Source organism: Salvelinus sp. IW2-2015, linkage group LG6.1 (genome assembly GCF_002910315.2).
Source record: "Salvelinus sp. IW2-2015 linkage group LG6.1, ASM291031v2, whole genome shotgun sequence".
NCBI lineage: Eukaryota > Metazoa > Chordata > Actinopteri > Salmoniformes > Salmonidae > Salvelinus > Salvelinus sp. IW2-2015.
Genome location: NC_036845.1, coordinates 29,372,846 through 29,392,557, shown reverse-complemented (window position 1 = coordinate 29,392,557; position 19,712 = coordinate 29,372,846). Strand labels below are relative to the sequence as shown.

At 44.7% G+C, this 19,712-nt stretch overlaps 1 protein-coding gene across 1 annotated transcript in view; it reads right to left on the bottom strand.

Annotated features, from left to right (window-relative positions):
- The window catches only part of jakmip1 (janus kinase and microtubule interacting protein 1), a 51,189-nt gene extending 41,216 nt beyond the window's left edge, over positions 1-9,973 (bottom strand). The window contains 1 exon segment of the mRNA XM_070444122.1: positions 9,456-9,973. The gene's annotated coding sequence lies outside the window, so the exon portion shown is untranslated.
- Between the last annotated feature and the right edge of the window lie 9,739 nt (positions 9,974-19,712).

The following is a 19,712-nucleotide window of genomic DNA, read 5'->3' as shown; positions in this document are numbered from 1 at the left end:
GCGGCCGGACCGCGCAGAGAAAACCCTCTACTACTACTACCACCACCGACCGCGGCCCGAAGAGAGAACCCTCTACTACTACTACACCACCACCCGCCGGCGAGAGAACCTCTCTACATACTACCACCACCACCGCGGCCGAGAGAACCCTCTACTACTACTCTCCACCACCACCACCGCGGCCGAGAGAACCCTTCTAAACTACCACCACCACCGGCCGGCCGAGAAACCCTCTACTACTACTACCCCACCACCACCGCGGCCGAGAGAGACCCTACACTACTACTACCACCACCACACCGCGGCCGAAGAACCCTCCTACTACTACTACCACCACCACCGCGGCCGAGAGAACCCTCTACTACTACTTACCCACCACCACCGCGGCCGAGAGAACCCCTCTACTACTACTACCACACCACCACCGCGGCCGAGAGAACCCTCTACTTACTACTACCACCACCACCGCGCCGGAGAGAACTTCTCATCTACTACTACTAAACCACCCACCACCACGCGGCCCGAGAGAACCCTTAACTCTATACTACTACTACCACCACCACCGCGGCCGAGAGAACCCTTACTACACTACCACCACCACCGCGGCCGAGAGAACCCTACTACTACCTACTACTACTACACACCACCACCGCCGGCCGAGAGAACCCTCTACTACTACTACACCACCACACCCGGCCGGAGAGAACCCTCTATCTACTACTACCACACCACCCACGCCAGGCCGGCGAGAGAACCCTCTACTTAACTACTACCACCACACCGCGGCCGAGAGAACCCTCTTACTACTACTAACTACCACCACACCCGCCTTGGAAACCAACCGAGAGCAAACCACTTTCCATACTTACTACTACTAAAAACCTCACCTACCGACCTACCGCATGGTCCTAAGGACCGAGAAACCCCTTCTTGCCACCACTCATCACCACCACCGAGCGGCCCAGAATTGGAGAACTACCTCTGGCCACTTACTACTACATCACCTACCCACCTGCTCGCTCCTCAATCCTGGCAACGTTATACCATGAGAGAACTACCTCTTATATCGAACTACTATTGGATCTAACTAACACCACCAGCTGGGGCATTGTGTCACGGCGAGTTAACCCTAAACTCTACTCACTACTTACCACCACCACCGCGGCCCAGACACTATGGAATAAAAATTAAACGACCCAGGTTGAAATTACCGCGTCTCACGGATGACTACCTGCATACTATCCGTTCCTAGCCCACCCTGTCCGGGTTTCTCAAGGTATCCGTGGACTGGAACATCTGCTACTACTACGTAAACTGACCACCACCGGCGGCTCTCCAAACTCACTACCTCTGTCCAGTAAAGTTCTCACCTTACGAAGCTAGTAAACTAAAGCAATATATTACACCAAGACAATAAAAAATCAACTGACGGCTGATACCTGTCAGGCCCGAGAGAAACCTCATCTACTACTATACTACTGCAGCGAGAGAACCGCTCGTGATTTGAATGGTCTTTGGGGACTCTATTGAATTGGTCTGGAAATACTACTTTGAATGGTCATCTGGGACTTACTAATTGAATGGATCATGGTACTACTATGAATGGTTCTGGGACTACTAGTTGAATAAGGTCTGGGACTTTACTATTGAATGGTCTGGGACTACTATTGAATGGTCTGGGACTACTACAAATTATTCAGTCTCTCCTTTCCCCAAGCCTAGTTAAATAAAGGTTAAATAAAAATAAAGAAATAAAGCCCTCGTCAGCCATCCGAGGGAGTCCACATCTAATCCTCAGACCCCTGCTGGCCTCTTTCCTCTCTTCAACTCAAACCTCCCACCTTGTGTCGGTCCTTCCCAGATCCATCCCCACTCCTTAGATACCTTCTGCCCTCCTCTTTGCAGTTATAATGCGGTTGGGTAGCCATGTTGTGCTGCAGATGTGAGAAGTTATTTTATGAGGCAGTATGACAGAATATATAAAACAGTACCCTCATTGAGAATGGACTTGGTCTCTTTCTAGATTCATAAGGCTAAGGAAGTGTTCCAGCGTAACCCAGTAACCTTCCCGTTCTGCTGAGTAATAAATAAATCATTCAAAATGAGGCATTAAGACCGGAGGCTACGCCATCCTTTCCCACCCGCACRCYACTCACACAGATGGCAGCAATTGTTACCAAGGCAACTCGTGCTCTTAAACTTCACTCCTCCCACATTAAAAGGACCCTATGAAGGAGGAAAGTGACTCCCAGAGGATTTCAGACATCTTGACACACACACACACACACACACAAAAACACACCCGTGTTGCACTCACACTAAACACACAGACTACATTATTTCTTCATCAAGAGACCATCTCTCTCAGACGAGGATGACTGAGTCAGATATGCATTGCTGAGGGGCAGGGGAGCTCTCTACCACAMACCGATAGACAGAATGAACAGGCACACACTGAGTGAAAACAGGAAGACAGGAAGAGATGGAGAGAGAGGTGGAGAGGGGCAATCACACTGAACCCCCTCTGCCTCCTCCCCCCCCACTCTGCCCTACTTTCTCACCTCCATCCTTTGCGTCGCTATGATGATGTCACGCAGCAGAGTGAAAGCTTTTCTCATTCTCCCATTCACTCACACAGAGAGGGAGAGACACAGAGAGAGAGAGAGAACGGAGAGGACATTGCACACAGCCACACAAAGAAAACCACATCTGTATTCTTACTAACATCTATTTACAAACACACACGACTCATTCATTCCTAACCAGAGCCTGCCAACAAGCTATGCTCAAAATGTTGTGTATCGAGCAATCAGCGAAGGGTTATACCATGATTGGTGAAAAATACAACTGCGCAATCAATACCAACAGGATGAGAAGCACGGCTCAGCTTGTAGCTCAATACGTGTTTGTGGGTGTAGTTTTGATTAGCGCTCAATTGAAAGGGGGAATTTGTCAATATGAACTCCATGCATTTTGCAATCTATGTTTTGGAATGTGAATGGCATGACCCCCCCCCCCACACTGACATTGGGTCTCGTCTTCCAGCCCAGTAGCGCATCAAACACAACCACTTCACATCTGTCATCAATAGAACAGATGTTCACGTCCCAATCACCACTGTGTGTCTGGGGAMGTTTATGGTCCAGGGAGAAGCAGGAATGTAATAACGGGAAGCTGTGTTGTTTTACGAGGGAAGAAACAAACATATGCTGAGCACTTGTTGGCTGCTTTTACCTCACTCTGCAGTCCAACTCATCCCAAACCCTCTCAATTAGGTTGAGGTCAGGTGATTGTGGAGCCCAGGGCATCTGACGCAGCACTCCATCACTCTCCTTCTTGGTTAAATAGCCCTTACACAGCCTGGAGGTGTGTTTTGGGTCATAAAAAACAAGTGATAGTGGGACTAAGCGCAAACCAGATGGGACGGCGTATCGCTGCAGAATGCTGTGGTAGCCGTGCTGGTTAAAAGGTGCCTTGAATTCGCAAGTAAAGTAAAAAAAATAAAAAATAAAAAAATAAACTTTATTTTTGTTCCAACTGCCGTGTCTTTGTGAGACGCAGAGTAGGTGAACGGATGATCTCTGCATATGTGGTTCCCAATGTGAAGCATGGAGGAGAAGGTGTGAGGGTGTGGGAGTGCTTTTCTGGTGACCCTGTCTGTGATTTATTGCGAATTTGTACTCATCAGACCAAAGAACAGGTTTCCAACGGTTTAATGACCATTGTTCATGTTTCTTGGCCCAAGCAAGTGTCTTATCATTGGTGTTCTTTAGTAGTGGTTTCTTTGCAGCAATTTGACCATGAAGGCCTGATTCACGCAGTCTCCTCTGAACAGTTGATGTTGAGATGTGTCTGTTACTTGAACTCTGTGAAGCATTTATTTGGGCTGCAATCTGAGGTGCATCTAACTCTAATAAACGTATCCTCTRCAGCAGAGGTAACTCTGGGTCTTTCCTGTGGCGGTCCTCAAAGAGCCAGTTTCATCATAGCGCTTGATGGTTTTGTGACTGCAGATAAAGTAATGATGGACTGTYRTTTCTCTTTGCTTATTTGAGCTGTTCTTGCCATAATATGGACTTGGTCTTTTACCAAATAGGACTATCTTATGTATACCACCCCTACCTTGTCCAMACACATTAAGAAGGAAAGAAGTTCCACAAATTAACAAGGCACACCAGTTAATTGAAATGCATTCCAGGTGACTACCTCATGAAGCTGGTTGAGAGAATGTTTTTTGTTGTTGTTACTAAGTGATTCCATAGTTTTGATGTCTTCACCATTATTCYACAATGTAGAAAATAGTAAAAATAAAGAAGAAACCCTTGAATGAGTAGGTGTGTCCAAACATTTGACTGCACAAGCAATTCATACACCGAATGAAGTGTATACACTCTCTAYAGGGAAATATTGCTCAAAGTTCCATGCTTGAACAGTCAAGTCGTATGAAATGGAAACAGAGTGAAGGACGAACCCGCTCCTCAGAGGCCTAGCTAGTCAAATGTGGCACTGAKACAATCTGCTTAACAAAAACAGCAAAGAGCTTAATAACACAACACAGCAGGAGAATGGGACATGGTGAGGAAATGCTTCTGAGGAGATTCATAACCAACCAACTGAGAGGCAGACTTCCCCTTTAAAACTCTGAAGATTCACTCAGTAGCAATACCGCAAACACTAGGAACAGACAGAACCAATACTACCAAACAGCAGAATCGCTATCCAAACAGTCTCTCACCAACAACCAAAGCACTGACACTCACCACCATACAGTACAATACATTAGCAGCCTAAGGTGATATGATATTTAAAAAATCCCTTCAGAACAGCCAAATGACCAACCTGAACCGAAGCCAAAAAAATGTAGCATTATTACAAACACATCTTCCTTCCGGAGTTTCCTGTCCCTGCGGACGTTACTGTGTTTCACACACTACATTGTACTGAGGGAGCTTTTGTTGTGGTACCATACAATGTACCATCATGATTGACAGTGTACTGTACTGCGTTGTAGTAAAGGTGTCATTGCCAGARAACAGATATGGCAGTAGTACCAGTTTAACAGTGCAAAAGTAGCGTGGCAATAAAGGCAGATGCCTTTAGACTGGTCCAGAGCTCATTAGCCAAACACAGATGGACCACCTCTAGGCCAGTCTGCACAACAGAGCCCACACACACGCATGAACATACACGGCTGGGTTAAATATTAACATAGCCAGAGTGACTGAAGTGAGACAGAACACCCAATAACTGGGTTTAAAATGTACCTATAAAAAGGATCAGTGTTGTAAAGTAATTAAGTAAAAACACTTAACAGTACTACTTAAGTAGTTTTTGGGGTATCTGTACTTTGCTATTTATATTTGAGCACTTTAACTTCACTACATTCCTAAAGACAATTATGTACTTTTTACTCCATCAGTTTTCCCTGGCAGCCAATAGTACTCAGAACATTTTGAATGCTTAGCAGGACAGGAAAAGCCTCTGATCTGGCACTCACTAAACACATGTTTCGTTTGTAAAATGTCTGAGTGTTGGAGCGTGCCCCTGGCTATCTGTACATTTTTTWAAACATGAAAATGGTGCCTTCTGGTTTGCTTAAGTTAGTTAAGTTATTAATACTTTTACTTTTGAAACTTAAGTATATTTGAGCAATTACATTTACTTTTTATACTTAAGTATATTCAAAACCAAATACTTTGAGACTTTTACTCAAGTAGTATTTTACTGGGTGACTTTCACTTGAGTCATTTTCTATTTAAAAAGATCTCTTTACTTTTACTCAAGTATGACAATTGGGTACTTTTTCCACCACTGAAAGGATGGGAGACACACACACACACACAGAGAGGGGCACACTCCTCACATACTGTACATTCATTCACTACAGGATTCTCACACACAAATGGACTCAGCAGGCTGTGCTGTGATAAAAAGCTGCAGCAGAGCGGGAGGGAGAGAGAGCAGATTGTGGACTTACAGAACAGGTCTGGCCAGCCTCCAGGCCCAGGATTGGACCTGGCTTAGTCTGACTGACTGACTTGTGACTACGCGAGACGGCGGGTCATTGGACATGTGTCAATGTCTTCCATAGCGGGAGAAGAGGAAAAGTGACCTGGCAGAGGATGCAGAAACCCTTCTAATGGGAAGACAATGTGACAAATATACTAAGAACTATAATAATAATAATAATAATGTTTTTGACACATCTCTTCACTCTTGGACATTAACCACGTTTCCATCCACAGTTTTCATACGAGTAAAGTTATACCGTAGAAACAAATATCACGACAACTGTGACGGAAACAGGACGTTTCGGTACAATTGTATAAATTCCGACAGAATGCGTTCGCTTGACATGGTGGGATCTTTGTGTGTCGGGAAAATTAATTATGGAAGAAATGGCAGTAAAAACACCTTTAAGTCGCAAATATTGATTTAATAACCATCAAATTGAAGTAAACTTGGAGTCACACGATGACATGGTGTGTGCGCCTCCCACTACAACTCAGGAAACCATGCAGTTTATTATGCTACAGATAAAATAAGATATAATCAACTTCACAGGGGGGTGAAAGTGCACGGTATGCACTTGATGCTCGTTCCCAAGAGATGTCAAGGGTCTTATTCTGATGACATGATGATCGATGCTTGACCAAAACATTCTCACTCTAATCCATAATAATCTCATGTGAACTAACCTACTCACACTATCTGCAAGATGTTGGCTAGAGCGCATGTGCCAACACAAAACTAGGCATATTTACCCATTTGAGATTTGTTTGATGTTGTTTTCCCCTATAGACCCATTTGGCGAAGTGGACCTGAAGGTGGTTCCTGGCATGCTGCCTCCATGGTCATACAAAATGGATGGGAAAATGATACAACCTTAACACAACCTGTACACATACTGTAATATGATCATTTCTACAATGCAGTCCACCTGTACTGTCAGTACAGCATAGAAATGCTTCCCTTATCCAGGTGGTGTGACAAAGGCATTTCTAACAGACCTGCTAAACTTTCTTTGCTGTTACTTTTAAGGTTGGAGTCAACAAGTAATAGCCTACCTCCGGAAGGCAGAGCCAAGAACCATTTGTCCGCCAGCACGGGGAAAAGCTACACTGCTCACAGACCTGTGTAAGGTTCAATGTAATTGCATATAGTGAACACCTGCTAGACATTTGAAACTCTGTGTATTGGTCTTGTTTGAACACTTATTTTACTACTTATGTATTAGGAATAGGGAGCAGTGTTGGAAAAAGTACTCAATTGTCATACTTGAGCAAAAGTCAAAAGTCAAAGTAAACGCTATACATCAAACCAGATGGCACAATTTCCTTGTTTTTCTATTTACGAACAGTCAGGGTCACACTCCAACACAATTTACAAACACATTATTTGTGTTTAGTGAGTCCACCAGAGCAGAGGCAGTAGGGATGACAACACGTTATATTAATAGGTGCATGAATTGTACCAATATTGCTGTCCTGCCTGAGCATTTGAAATGTAATGAGTACTTTTGAGTGTCAGGGAAAACATATTTGAGTAAAAAGTACATATTTTCTTCAGGAATGTACTGSAGTAAAAGTTGTCAAAAATATATATAGTAAAGTASAGAAGAAAAAAACGACTTAAGTAGTATTTAAAAGTATTTTTAATTAGTTACTTTACAACCACTGATAGGGAGGGTGGTGAGTGGAAAGGGAAGGGAAAGGGGAAACCTAGTCAGTTGCACAACAATGCATTCAACCGAAATGTGTCTTCCRCATTTAACCCAACCYCYCTGAATCAGAGGTGCGGGGGGTGCTGCCTTAAATCAACGTCCACATCATCGGCGCACAGGGAGCAGTTGTTGTTATGGGTTAACTGCCTTGGGGTATCAATGTGAATGTGTTTAAAATAAAGTCATTAAATACAACGATTTAACATAATAATCACAGTGACATTGGGTTATAGTTAACCCAACGTGAGATACAGTAGGTGCTATAATGAACCATGGTTGGGTTATTTTTAACCCATTTGTTTTTAGTGAGTACAAACAACTCTATATTCACAACAGTCCAAGTCATGATGGGAGCTGCAGTGTTGTGTAAAGAGAGGGGACGGAGGGCTCAACAGTATATTGCAGTCTATTAAAAGGACTGCTTGCTACCTACTGTATGTGATGATGGTACTATGCTAAATTTGATAGAGCGATGTGTGGGATTTAAATAGGAGTGTATGTGTGTTCAGGTCCAGGACGATACCACTGTGCCAATATTTTGTCCAAAGTGAAAACACGAAGCAGACCAAACTCTTTGGTTCTTTAAAAACCTGCTGTATGTAAAAGGTTTCGTGCTTTAGCTTGGAAATGAAATGAAACGTGACTATGGATGACAACATAGGGATGTTTGTTTACAACATTCAGGCTGTTTTCCTAAAGTTAAATCCGCTTCATGTTTAGTTTCCTTGCCACGCTACTAACGAGAATTGCGATACCGGTATCGTCCTGGCCCTAGTGTGCGTGTGTAGCAGCATAGCAGTAGCAGCCTCTCATCCCCTCACACACATGATAATGCATCCAGTAACCTCATTAAACCTGCCTCCATCTCTTGTTTTCTCCAACACTCTTACCCTACTCAAGGCTGGGGTGAGATGGGTAAGAGGTGAGGCGTGAGAAAGGGAGAGGGATACAGAGCCAGCATTGAAAGCAAGGAGAAATAAAGTGAGAAAGGCAAGGCGGATTGGGACATACATTAGACTCCATACCAAATGTATTAGAAGGGCAGGGATAAAAGGGCAGGGGTTGGGGTCAGGAGTTTGAGGGTTGGAGGAGAGGCAGTGAAGAGAGCAAATCGTCCAGGCAACTGTTGCCCTAAAGATTCAAATAGCAAAGAGTCACATTTGATGCCAAATCTGAGTTTAGGTGCCCAAAGCAGCTGCGGATCACCCCTTCTAATCACCATCATTAGTGATGTAAGCGGGACACATATGTTGTGCCCACTTGGAGAAATTATGTACATGGGTCCAGCTGTTTCAGGCAATATTACAGTACTGTAGGCTAGAGGAGATGGACATGTCATATTGGAGATGGACATGTCCCTAGGACATCAGCTATTTAACCACCACCAAATTTGGCCTAGGGCCCCCCAAATGTCCAGGGCCAGCCTGCCGCAGACCACAACATCCATATGCATGGCCAAGATGGCTCTAAAAAACTGAAGATCAGCAATCTGTCATGGCCATTTTGTAACATCAGCCGGCTAGACACAATATTACAATGTTACACGGACTACGTGTAAAGAAGATACAATGTAAAGACGGAAGTATGGAGTTAGGTGATGACTGGCAGCGCTACCCGGATATCAGAGGATGTCGCCCGTTGCAGAAGCCAAAGCCTGCCTGTCAGTTTGCGCACGTCACACAAATTCACAAATTTGCCTACAGAGCTATCGGGCTGCCCAACATAAACTTACTTAAATGGTGTCAGTCATCAAGTGAGAGGTATTCTTGTCGGTCTGGTTAAACGTTGCTGGTTCTCATTCACTATGCCAGCGGTGCCTCGGCGTCGGTTTATAGAGCGCACTCTCACCTCGATTTGGGATGCTGTTCTGGGCGTTCTCTTTTTTCCATCGAGCAGGCGAGTTACAAACTTATCCTCTCAAATAGTCTGCTATGAATTAATCCCTTCATAAATAGCAGCGAATGGTAAAGTTTGGCAAAATGTAGGCTAAATTCCACTAAAACGTGGTGTCCGGACTGGATTAACGGTTCTGCGGTGGTCTTCTCTCTGCACGCTGGCACACACCACGCCTACACGACGTCAGTTTTCTCTCAAAACATTTCATCCAACAGCTCAGCTCTCCCGGTAATAAAATGGGAGATAAAAAACCAACGCTACGTGGACGTGGGAAAATCATGGACGTCGCCGGTAACGCAAAAGACACGCGACACCTGACTGCGTGTTCAGGAATGACACCGCACGGGAAGAGCGTGCGTGCATTGTGCGGGAGAAGCGTGCACCGTCATAGCAGGACGCCTGGTGGTCTGGCAATAAGCTATGCAATTACGCATATATGATGCTATCCCCCTTGTCTTTAAGATGTGCCTAATAATGCACACAACCAGTCCTCTATCCTAATAATAGGCTTTTGAATAATGATGATACCCAAYTAACCTCTGACCCTTTGAAGTGGACTGAATGTGAGAAATGTGAGAGAAAAAAACGTTATAGCTTAGGCACTGTTCCACTTCCTTCCCTAGTCCATTCTTTGCTCCTCCATCTGGTGAATGATCATTCCAATGTCAATCAGGAGTGGGCAGTCAATGCAGCTATAGACTACCCATCCCACAGAGTAACTGGACTGACTATCGGTATGTTTGACTAGGAGGAGAGTTTGCGTTAGTGAACATCACCCAGCAGTATAAGTATCTAGTGAGAGTAAATAAGAGTGTCTGCCTGAAGTCCCACAGTAATGTGACTGTGACCCAGATTCCCTGGGCTTGGATGGATGCATTACTCACGCCCAGCTGCCTGTCTCTCTCTCTGCCTACTGGTCTGTCTGAGTGGCGTTCAATACACAGACATACACACGCAGACACCCACTAACAGACTCCACTGCACACGTTAGTGGCAGCATATGTAGTCCATCGCTGCAGGGCCATAGGATGTTGGGAGGGTGAGTGTGGTTGGTAGGCTAGGCCTGATGCTGAGAACAGCACAATGAGGCTGCGTTTACACAGGCAGACCAATTCTGATMTTTTTTCCCACTAATTGTTCTTTTGAATAGCCACATCAGATCTTTTCACATCAGATATTTTTCAGAGCTGATCTGATTGGTAAATAAGACCAATTAGTGAAAAATATCAGAATTGGGCTGCATGGGTGAAAGCTGCATAGCAGACGGAAGGAAGGGGGGGGGGGGGCTTTGTAGGGATGGTTTGAATGCTGGGTAGGCAGAAAGAGACTGACTAATAGTGAGTGTTGCTTTTCAGAATTTTATGAACCGGTCTCTCAATTTTTTTTWACTTTATTTGTGTGCTGTGGAATGGGATGGGCGTTTGAGGCCGTATTCAATGTAGAAATAGTGGTGATGGACGCTATAGCTATTCTATTTTCCTATGGCTGTACTGAAAGGAGCGGAGTGTAGAAACAAGCCTCTGTCTTAATAAACTTTACATAACCAGCTTAAGAATTAATGTGTGTGACAGTATGAGCTTAAATATATTCATGAGCATTAACAATTTAAACTAATTATAAACCAGCTTCTTTAGTGACAGTCTGAAGGGCTCAGATGGGACCTGCGAGAGATTGAGTTATATGGAGATTTAGATCATCAAATGAAGCTACTGATAGTGATCCTCCCTTCCCACCACTCTCTCTCTCTCCCTTTCCTACACACACACACACATAAACATCCCTTASACCCCTCTCTCTCCCCGAATGTCCATGTTCTCAGGCAGTACAGTACACGCTCTGAAATGTCGCCTTTCCCCAATGTTGATCCTAGTCCCACACTGTCACAGCCTGCCAGTAGTGATGTAATGCTTCACGTGTAGTAAATGAGGCTTCGTCGGCATGACTCACCCTCCATTACACAGACTACACGAGTCTGATGTTCCACATCCTTACCCAAAGCAGCAGCCAAAACACACACAGAACATAACTCAAACACACCGCACAGACTACATATTGGTAAAGAAAGTGGTTGGGGTGCCATTTATTTATTTTGTTCCTGTCCATTGAAAGACCGGACGTAATGTAAACATATCTGTCTGTGAGGAACGGTGTATGAGAACAGAACCATGGAAACAGAACCGTTCCATTACACATTCCAGTACTGTTCTTTACTTTACAAATACACTTTTACACCTTCCTCAGCCAGCGTCATAACACAGACTTAGAATATCTAGATGAAATGCTGCTGTGTGGCCAGTGCAAGGAAGGAACAAAATGTGGGCTCAGGGTGGAATGGGTATATTTGCTTCAGTGGTAGGAAAGTAAACAACCGTTGCAGTGCGTTTATTAGCATACTTGGCAAACATTTAACAAAGCCTGTACATTCTGTTATGTAGACTATACACTGAGTGTACAAAACATTAAGAACACCGTCCAAATATTGAGTTGCTTTCTTGAATAAGGCAGCTCCAAAATGCAGATGTTTCAGCCTAGCTCAGTGCTTTCTGTGGTGGTGGGGCAGCCAGCGGAAAATACGGAGCGTAGGGGTTGGTAATTTTCTCTAGTTGCGCCGTGATTGGCTCAGTGTTCTGTCACTCATGGGGACACTACGTCGCCGCAAAATCTATGGGGAGAGCTCGAAAATTCAAGCCCCTTGGGTGCTGCCATAGATTTACATTAGAAGTGCCCATCCAAGAAGGCTCAAGGTCATTGGCCACAGATAAAATGACGTCAAATCACGTTATATCTACCGTAGCTTTGATTGGACTAATCATGTCAACGTCATACTTTCAAAATCTTAGCTAGCAAGCTAGACAAGCAGTTATCATGATGAATCAGGTCGACAATATACTGGCAAATCATTACAATCCTTGTCATATGAAGAGAAATCATAGATTAAACGTATCGGTGCTCATCAGCCATTGGACATAAACATTACACAACAAGTTAGATATCGCAAATTCAACAATGAGTGGTTTGGAAGGAATCAGTGGMTAACTGCAAGCTTTGTAAAGCAATCATTAGCCTGCTATTCAGTGGAGAGTGTGGGGTMCAAGTCTGGGTTTAAGGGTCTCTTTTCCAAGCTTAAAACGATAAACATTCACTCGCAACACACCATGGGCCAGAAAATGTTGAATACATTGACCATGCTGTCAATCCAGCATGACTTCTGCCTCGTTCAAAACAACTGGAAACTCGGAATTGGGAAATCTCAGACTTCAGTGAGTTGAAGACAACTGGGAACTCTGAAAAAAAAATAGCTGCGACTGGGAAAATACGTTGTGAACGGTCATCCAACTCGGAATTCCAAGTCAGGAACTCGGGGCTCTTTCTAGTGCTCCGACCTGAAGATCACTGACATCATGATTCAACCTTGTTTTTTCCCCCCAGAGTTAACAGTTGTCTTGAAAGCAGCATAAATCCAGAGAATGTCTGACTTTGATGACAAAATTTGCCCACAACGACCGCCGCGCCACCTTCTTGTTCAAGTGAGCACAGCACAACAARGTGAGTCCAAAAATGTATTGTATGCTGCTGCATAAATGATGTAATATACCAGGGAGATATTTATACTGTAGCTAAGAAAGTTATGCTAAGTATATGTTGTATACTAAGCTGTTAGTAGCCCATGTGCCTCACCCTAATAATTTGGTCCCTTTCACCCTCATAACTTAGCATACTGTTCTGACTTGGTGGTGCACATGTAGGCTGTAGCCTGTTTTAGAGAAATGTAATCATCAAATATTGTAAGAGCTTTTATTGTCTGTTTATATGCCCCCTTTATTTATCCTACGGTTCTGACTTGGTGTACAAGGAGAATACTGTAAGGCCGGGCCAGGTTCTGAATTCTGTGCTGTACATTTCAAAAGTGCTGAACAAATAGTTATATTGACTACACCTGTCCAAGCTCGCTCATTAATGTCTTAATTGAAATTACGGATTGTCTCATCATTCCCTTTTGCCATAGTTTGTACAGTTCTTCTCAATTGTCAGTAGAGACTACATTTGTTTAAGCAAGTCAGCCATATCAGCTATGTTTTTGAAAAGGCCGTTAATGAAGCTGAATGAACTGTTTCACTGCCAGACAAGGCTCTGCCTACAGCCAGGTGTAGCAGGTGTGGTAAGGATTCACTCCATGATGCTGAAAACAGCTTTGTGTGTGAACAGCTTTATGTAGGCCCTAACAGTTTGTGGGCACCGTTTGTCACCGTTATAGTGCAATTAATGCACTGTTTAGTGTTGTGGCTTTGCTGGCATGCATCTAAAAAACATTTTGGGAGTTTGTCCCACCAAGAGTTACATGCTAAAATTGCCACTGACTCCAATGATTCCCAAAGTTGTGTCAAGTTGGCTGGATGTCCTTTGGGTGGTGGACCATTCTTGATACATTTACATTACATTTACATTTAAGTCATTTAGCAGACGCTCTTATCCAGAGCGACTTACAAATTGGTGCATTCACCTTATGATATCCAGTGGAACAACCACTTTACAATAGTGCATCTAACTCTTTTAAGGGGGAGGGGGGGGTTAGGAGGATTACTTTATCCTATCCTAGGTATTCCTTAAAGAGGTGGGGTTTCAGGTGTCTCCGGAAGGTGGTGATTGAGCTCCCTGATCCTGGCGTCGTGAGGGAGTTTGTTTCCACCATTGGGTGCCAGAGCAGCGAACAGTTTTGACTGGGCTGAGCGGGAACTGTACTTCCTCAGAGGTAGGGAGGCGGAGCAGGCCAGAGGTGGATGAACGCAGTGCCCTTGTTTTGGTGTAGGGCCTGATCAGAGCCTGAAGGTACGGAGGTTGCCGTCCCTCACAGCTCCGTAGCAAGCACCATGGTCTTGTAGCGGATGCGAGCTTCAACTGGAAGCCAGTGGAGAGAGCGGAGGAGCGGGGTGACGTGAGAGAACTTGGGAAGGTTGAACACCAGACGGGCTGCGGCGTTCTGGATGAGTTGTAGGGGTTTAATGGCACAGTCAGGGAGCCCAGCCAGCAGCGAGTTGCAGTAATCCAGACGGGGAGATGACAAGTGCCTGGATTAGGACCTGCGCCGCTTCCTGTGTGAGGCAGGGTCGTACTCTGCGAATGTTGTAGAGCATGAACCTACAGGAACGGGTCACCGCCTTATGGTGAGTGAGACGACAGGGTGTTGTCCAGGATCACGCCAAGTTCTTAGCGCTCTGGAGGAGACACAATGGAGTTGTCAACCGTGATGGCGAGATCATGGAACGGGCAGTCCTTCCCCGGGAGGAAGAGCAGCTCCGTCTTGCCGAGGTTCAGCTTGAGTGTGATCCGTCATCCACACTGATATGTCTGCCAGACATGCAAGATGCGATTCGCCACCTGGTTATCAAGGGGGGAAAGGAGAAGATTAATTGTGTGTCGTCTGCATAGCAATGATAGGAGAGGCCATGTGAGGATATGACAGAGCCAAGTGACTTGGTGTATAGCGAGAATAGGAGAGGCTAAGAACAGAGCCCTGGGGGACACCAGTCGTGAGAGCACGTGGTGCGGAGACGAGTCTCGCCACGCCACCCTGGTAGGAGCACCTGTACAGTAGGACGCAATCCAAGCGTGGCGCGCCGGAGATGCCCAGCTCGGAGGAGGGTGGAGCAGGAGACTGATGGTCTCCACAGTATCAAAGGAGCCGATGTAGTCTAGAAGGATGAGAGCAGAGGAGAGAGCAGTTAGCTTTAGCAGTGCGGACGCCTCCGTGACACAGAGCAGACACAGTCTCAGTTGAATGACTAGTCGTGAAACCTGACTGATTTGGGATCAAGAACGTCATTCTGAAGAGGATAGCAGGAGAGCTGGCCAAGGGACGTCACGTTCAAGACAGTTTTGGAGAGAAAAGAAAGAAGGGGATACTGGTCTGTGTTGTTGACATCGAGGGATCGAGTGTGTAGGTTTTTTCAGAAGGGGTGCAACTCTCGCTCTCTTGAAGACGGAAGACGTAGCCAGCGGTCAAGATGAGTTGATGAGCGAGGTGAGGTAAGAGGGAAGGTCTCCGGAAATGGTCTGGAGAAGAGAGGAGGGGATAGGTCAAGCGGGCAGGTTGTTGGGCGGCCGGCCGTCACAAGACGCGAGATTTCATCTGGAAGAGAGGGGAGAAAGAGGTCAAAGCACAGGGGTGGGCAGTGTGAGCAGAACCAGCGTGTCGTTTGACTTAGCAAACGAGGATCGGATGTCGTCGACCTTCTTTCAAAATGGTTGACGAAGTCATCCGCCGAGAGGGAGGAGGGGGAGGGAGGGCCGCCCTTTTTTTAGTCTGAGCGCTGCGAGCCATCGTACTGTTGATGGAGATAGCACTACTTTTACTCCAGTGCTCTTGTCACTCACCATAAACCCTTGCTCCCAGCACACTGGAGAAACCCACCCCACGTGTGTTCACTTGTGGACCACCCCCAAAGATGCTCAGTGGCGGCCGCTACAGAGCCTAAGCACACAAGGACTGGACGACGCAATACTTGACAAAGATAGGGGCATACCCTTTTTATACAGTATGCTTGCCCTGCTAGTAGTAAGGAGCGGATTCAGGAGGGAGGAGAAGGTGGCAAAGAGCTTCCTAGGGTTAGAGGCAGATGCTTGGAATTTAGAGTGGTAGAAAGTGGCTTTAGCAGCAGAGACAGAAGAGGAGAATGTAGAGAGGAGGGAGTGAAAGGATGCCAGGTCCGCAGGGAGGCGAGTTTTCCTCCATTTCCGCTCGGCTGCCCGGAGCCCTGTTCTACACACAGGAAACTGTTGAGTGTGAAAAACCCAGCAGAGTTTCAGTTCCTGGCACCTACCAGTGATAGAAAAAGTACCCAATGGTCATACTTGAGTAAAAGTAAATATACCTCAATAGAAAATGACTAAAGTAAAAGTGAGTCACCGAGTAAAATACWACTTGAGTAAAAGTATTTGCTTTTAAATATACTTACGTATCAAAAGTAAGTATAATTGCTAAATATATTTAAGTATCAAAATAAATAACAAAAAATGTCTTATATTAAGGAAACCACACCGCTTAATTTTCTTGTTTTTAAAATGTATGGATAGCCAGGGGCAAGCTCAAACACTAAGATATAATTTGCAAACAAAGTGAGTCCRYCAGATCAGAGGCAGTAGAGATAACCAGGGATGTTCTCTTGATAAGTGTGTGAATTAGACCATTTTCCTGTCCTGCTAAGCATTCAAAAGKACTTTTGGGTGTCAGGGAAAATGTATGGAGTAAAAMGTACATYATTTTCTTTAGGAATGTAGTGAAGTAAAAGTAGTCAAACATATAAATAGTGAAGTASATACCCCAAAAAACGACTTAAGTAGTACTTTCAAGTATTTTTACTTAAGTACTTTACACCACTGGCACCTACTACCATGTCCCATTCAAATGCACTTCAATATTTTGTCTTGTCCATTTACCCTCTCAATGGCACACATACACAATCCCTGTCTCAATTTGTGCCAAGGCTTGAAAATCCTTCTTTAACCTATCTCCTCCCCTTCATCTACACCGATTGAAGTGGATTTAACAAGTGACATCAATAAGGGATCATAGCTTTCACCCGGATTCACCTGGTCAGTCTATGTCATGGAAATAATGTTTTTTTAGAAAAGCGGCTAACGAAGCTACACTCTAAAGCACACACTCACTAGCAACAAACATAGCTTGTGCGTAGCAACAGTTTACAAAAGACCCCTGCAAGAACTGACTCATCGCTCAAAACAAACAAAACCGCCCCAGAAACAAAGAAACACTCAAATCTACAAACAGAACAAAAAACAGACATGAAAAGCTGYCAACCGACGGCCCCTTGGGGTCCTTGTTTAAAGTGTGGCCCTTCTGTTTCCCTGGCTTCATCCTTTATTCTCATCTTCCTCCTCATCCTCACATCTCCCAGAGCCTAAAAATAGAAGCAGATCMATATGGAGAAGTGAGGCTGCTCGCCGCACCGGCGATCTAACAGCAAGCAACATCTCACGTTGGCGCACAGCCTCAGCTGGGTGTCCTGTTACAATATAAAGCTCTCTGAGCACTTGSAAAAGCACTATGTAAATCCTATCCATCATTATCAAGGCAGCATCTCAGTCACAAGTTACCACTGCTGCTGTGGTACCCAGGCTTTGTTCCATTCTGAAAAAACAGCTCCCTTCCCTACAAAGGGAACTTCAAAGGGTGGGTAGTGGACACTAGGGGCGCATTCCCTAGAATGTTGGTAATGGATACAGATATTTAACTACTCCGTCACTGTCCACTCTAACACAAACCCTGGTTGGTTGCTATGGTTACCTGAGGTTCCCTTCTTCCTGTGCGTCTCTGCTCATCCCCACTTTGTCAAGGCAACGATGGATGGAGCCTGTTTCTGTAGAGGCGTGTTACCTAGAGGAGGTCAGTACTGGTAGATCAGTACAGTAAATACTGTAACTCACTTTATATATTTACAGTACCAGTCAGAATAATAGTGAAGACATCAAAACTATGAAATAACACATATGGAATTATGTAGTAACCAAAAAAGGTTTAAACAAATCAAAATATATTTTATATTTGAGATTCTTCAAAGTATCCACCCTTTGCCTTGATGAAAGATTTGCACACTCTTGGCATTCTCTCAACCAGCTTCATGAGGTAGTCACCTGGAATGCATTTCAATTAACAGGTCTGCCTTGTTAAAAGTTAATTTGTGGAATTTCTTTCCTTCTTAATGTGTTTGAGCCAATCAGTTGTATTGTGACAAGGTAGGAGTGGTATACAGAAGATAGCCCTATTTGGTAAAAGATCAAGTCCATATTATGGCAAGAACAGCTCAAATAAGCAAAGAGAAATGACAGTCCATCATTACTTTAAGACATGAAGTTTCCTCAAGTGCAGTCACAAAACCATCAAGCGCTATGATGAAACTGGCTCGCATGAGGACTGCCACAGGGAAGGAAGAGCCAGAGTTACCTCTGCTGCTGAGGATAAGTTCATTGGAGTTAACTGCACCTCAGAAATTGCAGCCCAAATAAATGCTTCACAGAGTTCAAGTAACAGACACATCTCAACATCAACTGTTCAGAGGAGACTGCGTGAATCAGGCCTTCATGGTCAAATTTCTGCAAAGAAATCACTACTAAAGGACACCAATAAGAAGAAGAGACTTGCTTGGSCCAAGAAACATTGGCAATAGACATTAGAGTGTTGGAAATATGTCTAAATTTGAGATTTTTGGTTCCAACCGCCGTGTCTTTGTGAGAAGCAGAGTAGGTGAACGGATGAACTCCGCATGTGTGGTTCCCACCGTGAAGCATGGAGGAGGTGGTGTGATGGTGCTTTGCTGGTGATACTGTCAGTTATTTATTTGGAATTCAAGGCACCAGCATGGCTACCACAGCATTCTGCATATGCCATCCCATCTGGTTTGTGCTTAGTGGGACTATAATAATTTTTTTCAACAGGACAATGACCTCCCGAGTGGTGCAGTGATCTAAGGCACTGCATCTCAGTGCTAGAGGCGTCACCACAGACCCTTGTTCAATCCCGGGCTGCATCATAGTCCCATAAGGCGGTGCACAATTGGCCCAGTGTTGTCCGGGTTAGCGGAGGGTTTGGTAAAGTAAGAATGTGTTCTGAACTGACTTCCCTAGTTAAATAAAGATAAAACACACCTCCAGGCTGTGTAATTTGACCAAGAAGCAGAGTGGTGGTGCTGCATCAGATGACCTGGCCTCCACAATCACCCGACCTCAACCCAATTGAGATGGTATTGCGTGAAGGAAAAGCAGCCAACAAGTGCTCAGCATATGTGGGRACTCCTTCAAGACTGTTGGAAAAGTATTCCTCGTGAAGCTGGTTGAGAGAATGCCAAGAGTGTGCAAAACTGTCATCAAGGCAAAGGGTGGCTACTTTGAAGAATCTCAAATATATTTTGATTTGTTTAACACTTTATTGGTTACTACATGATTTCATGTGTTATTTCATAGTTTTGATGTCTTCACTACTATTCTATAATGTAGAAAATAATAAAAAAAATAAAGAAAAACCCTTGAATGAGTAAGTGTCCCCAAACTTTTGACTGGTACTGTATATATATAAACAAAA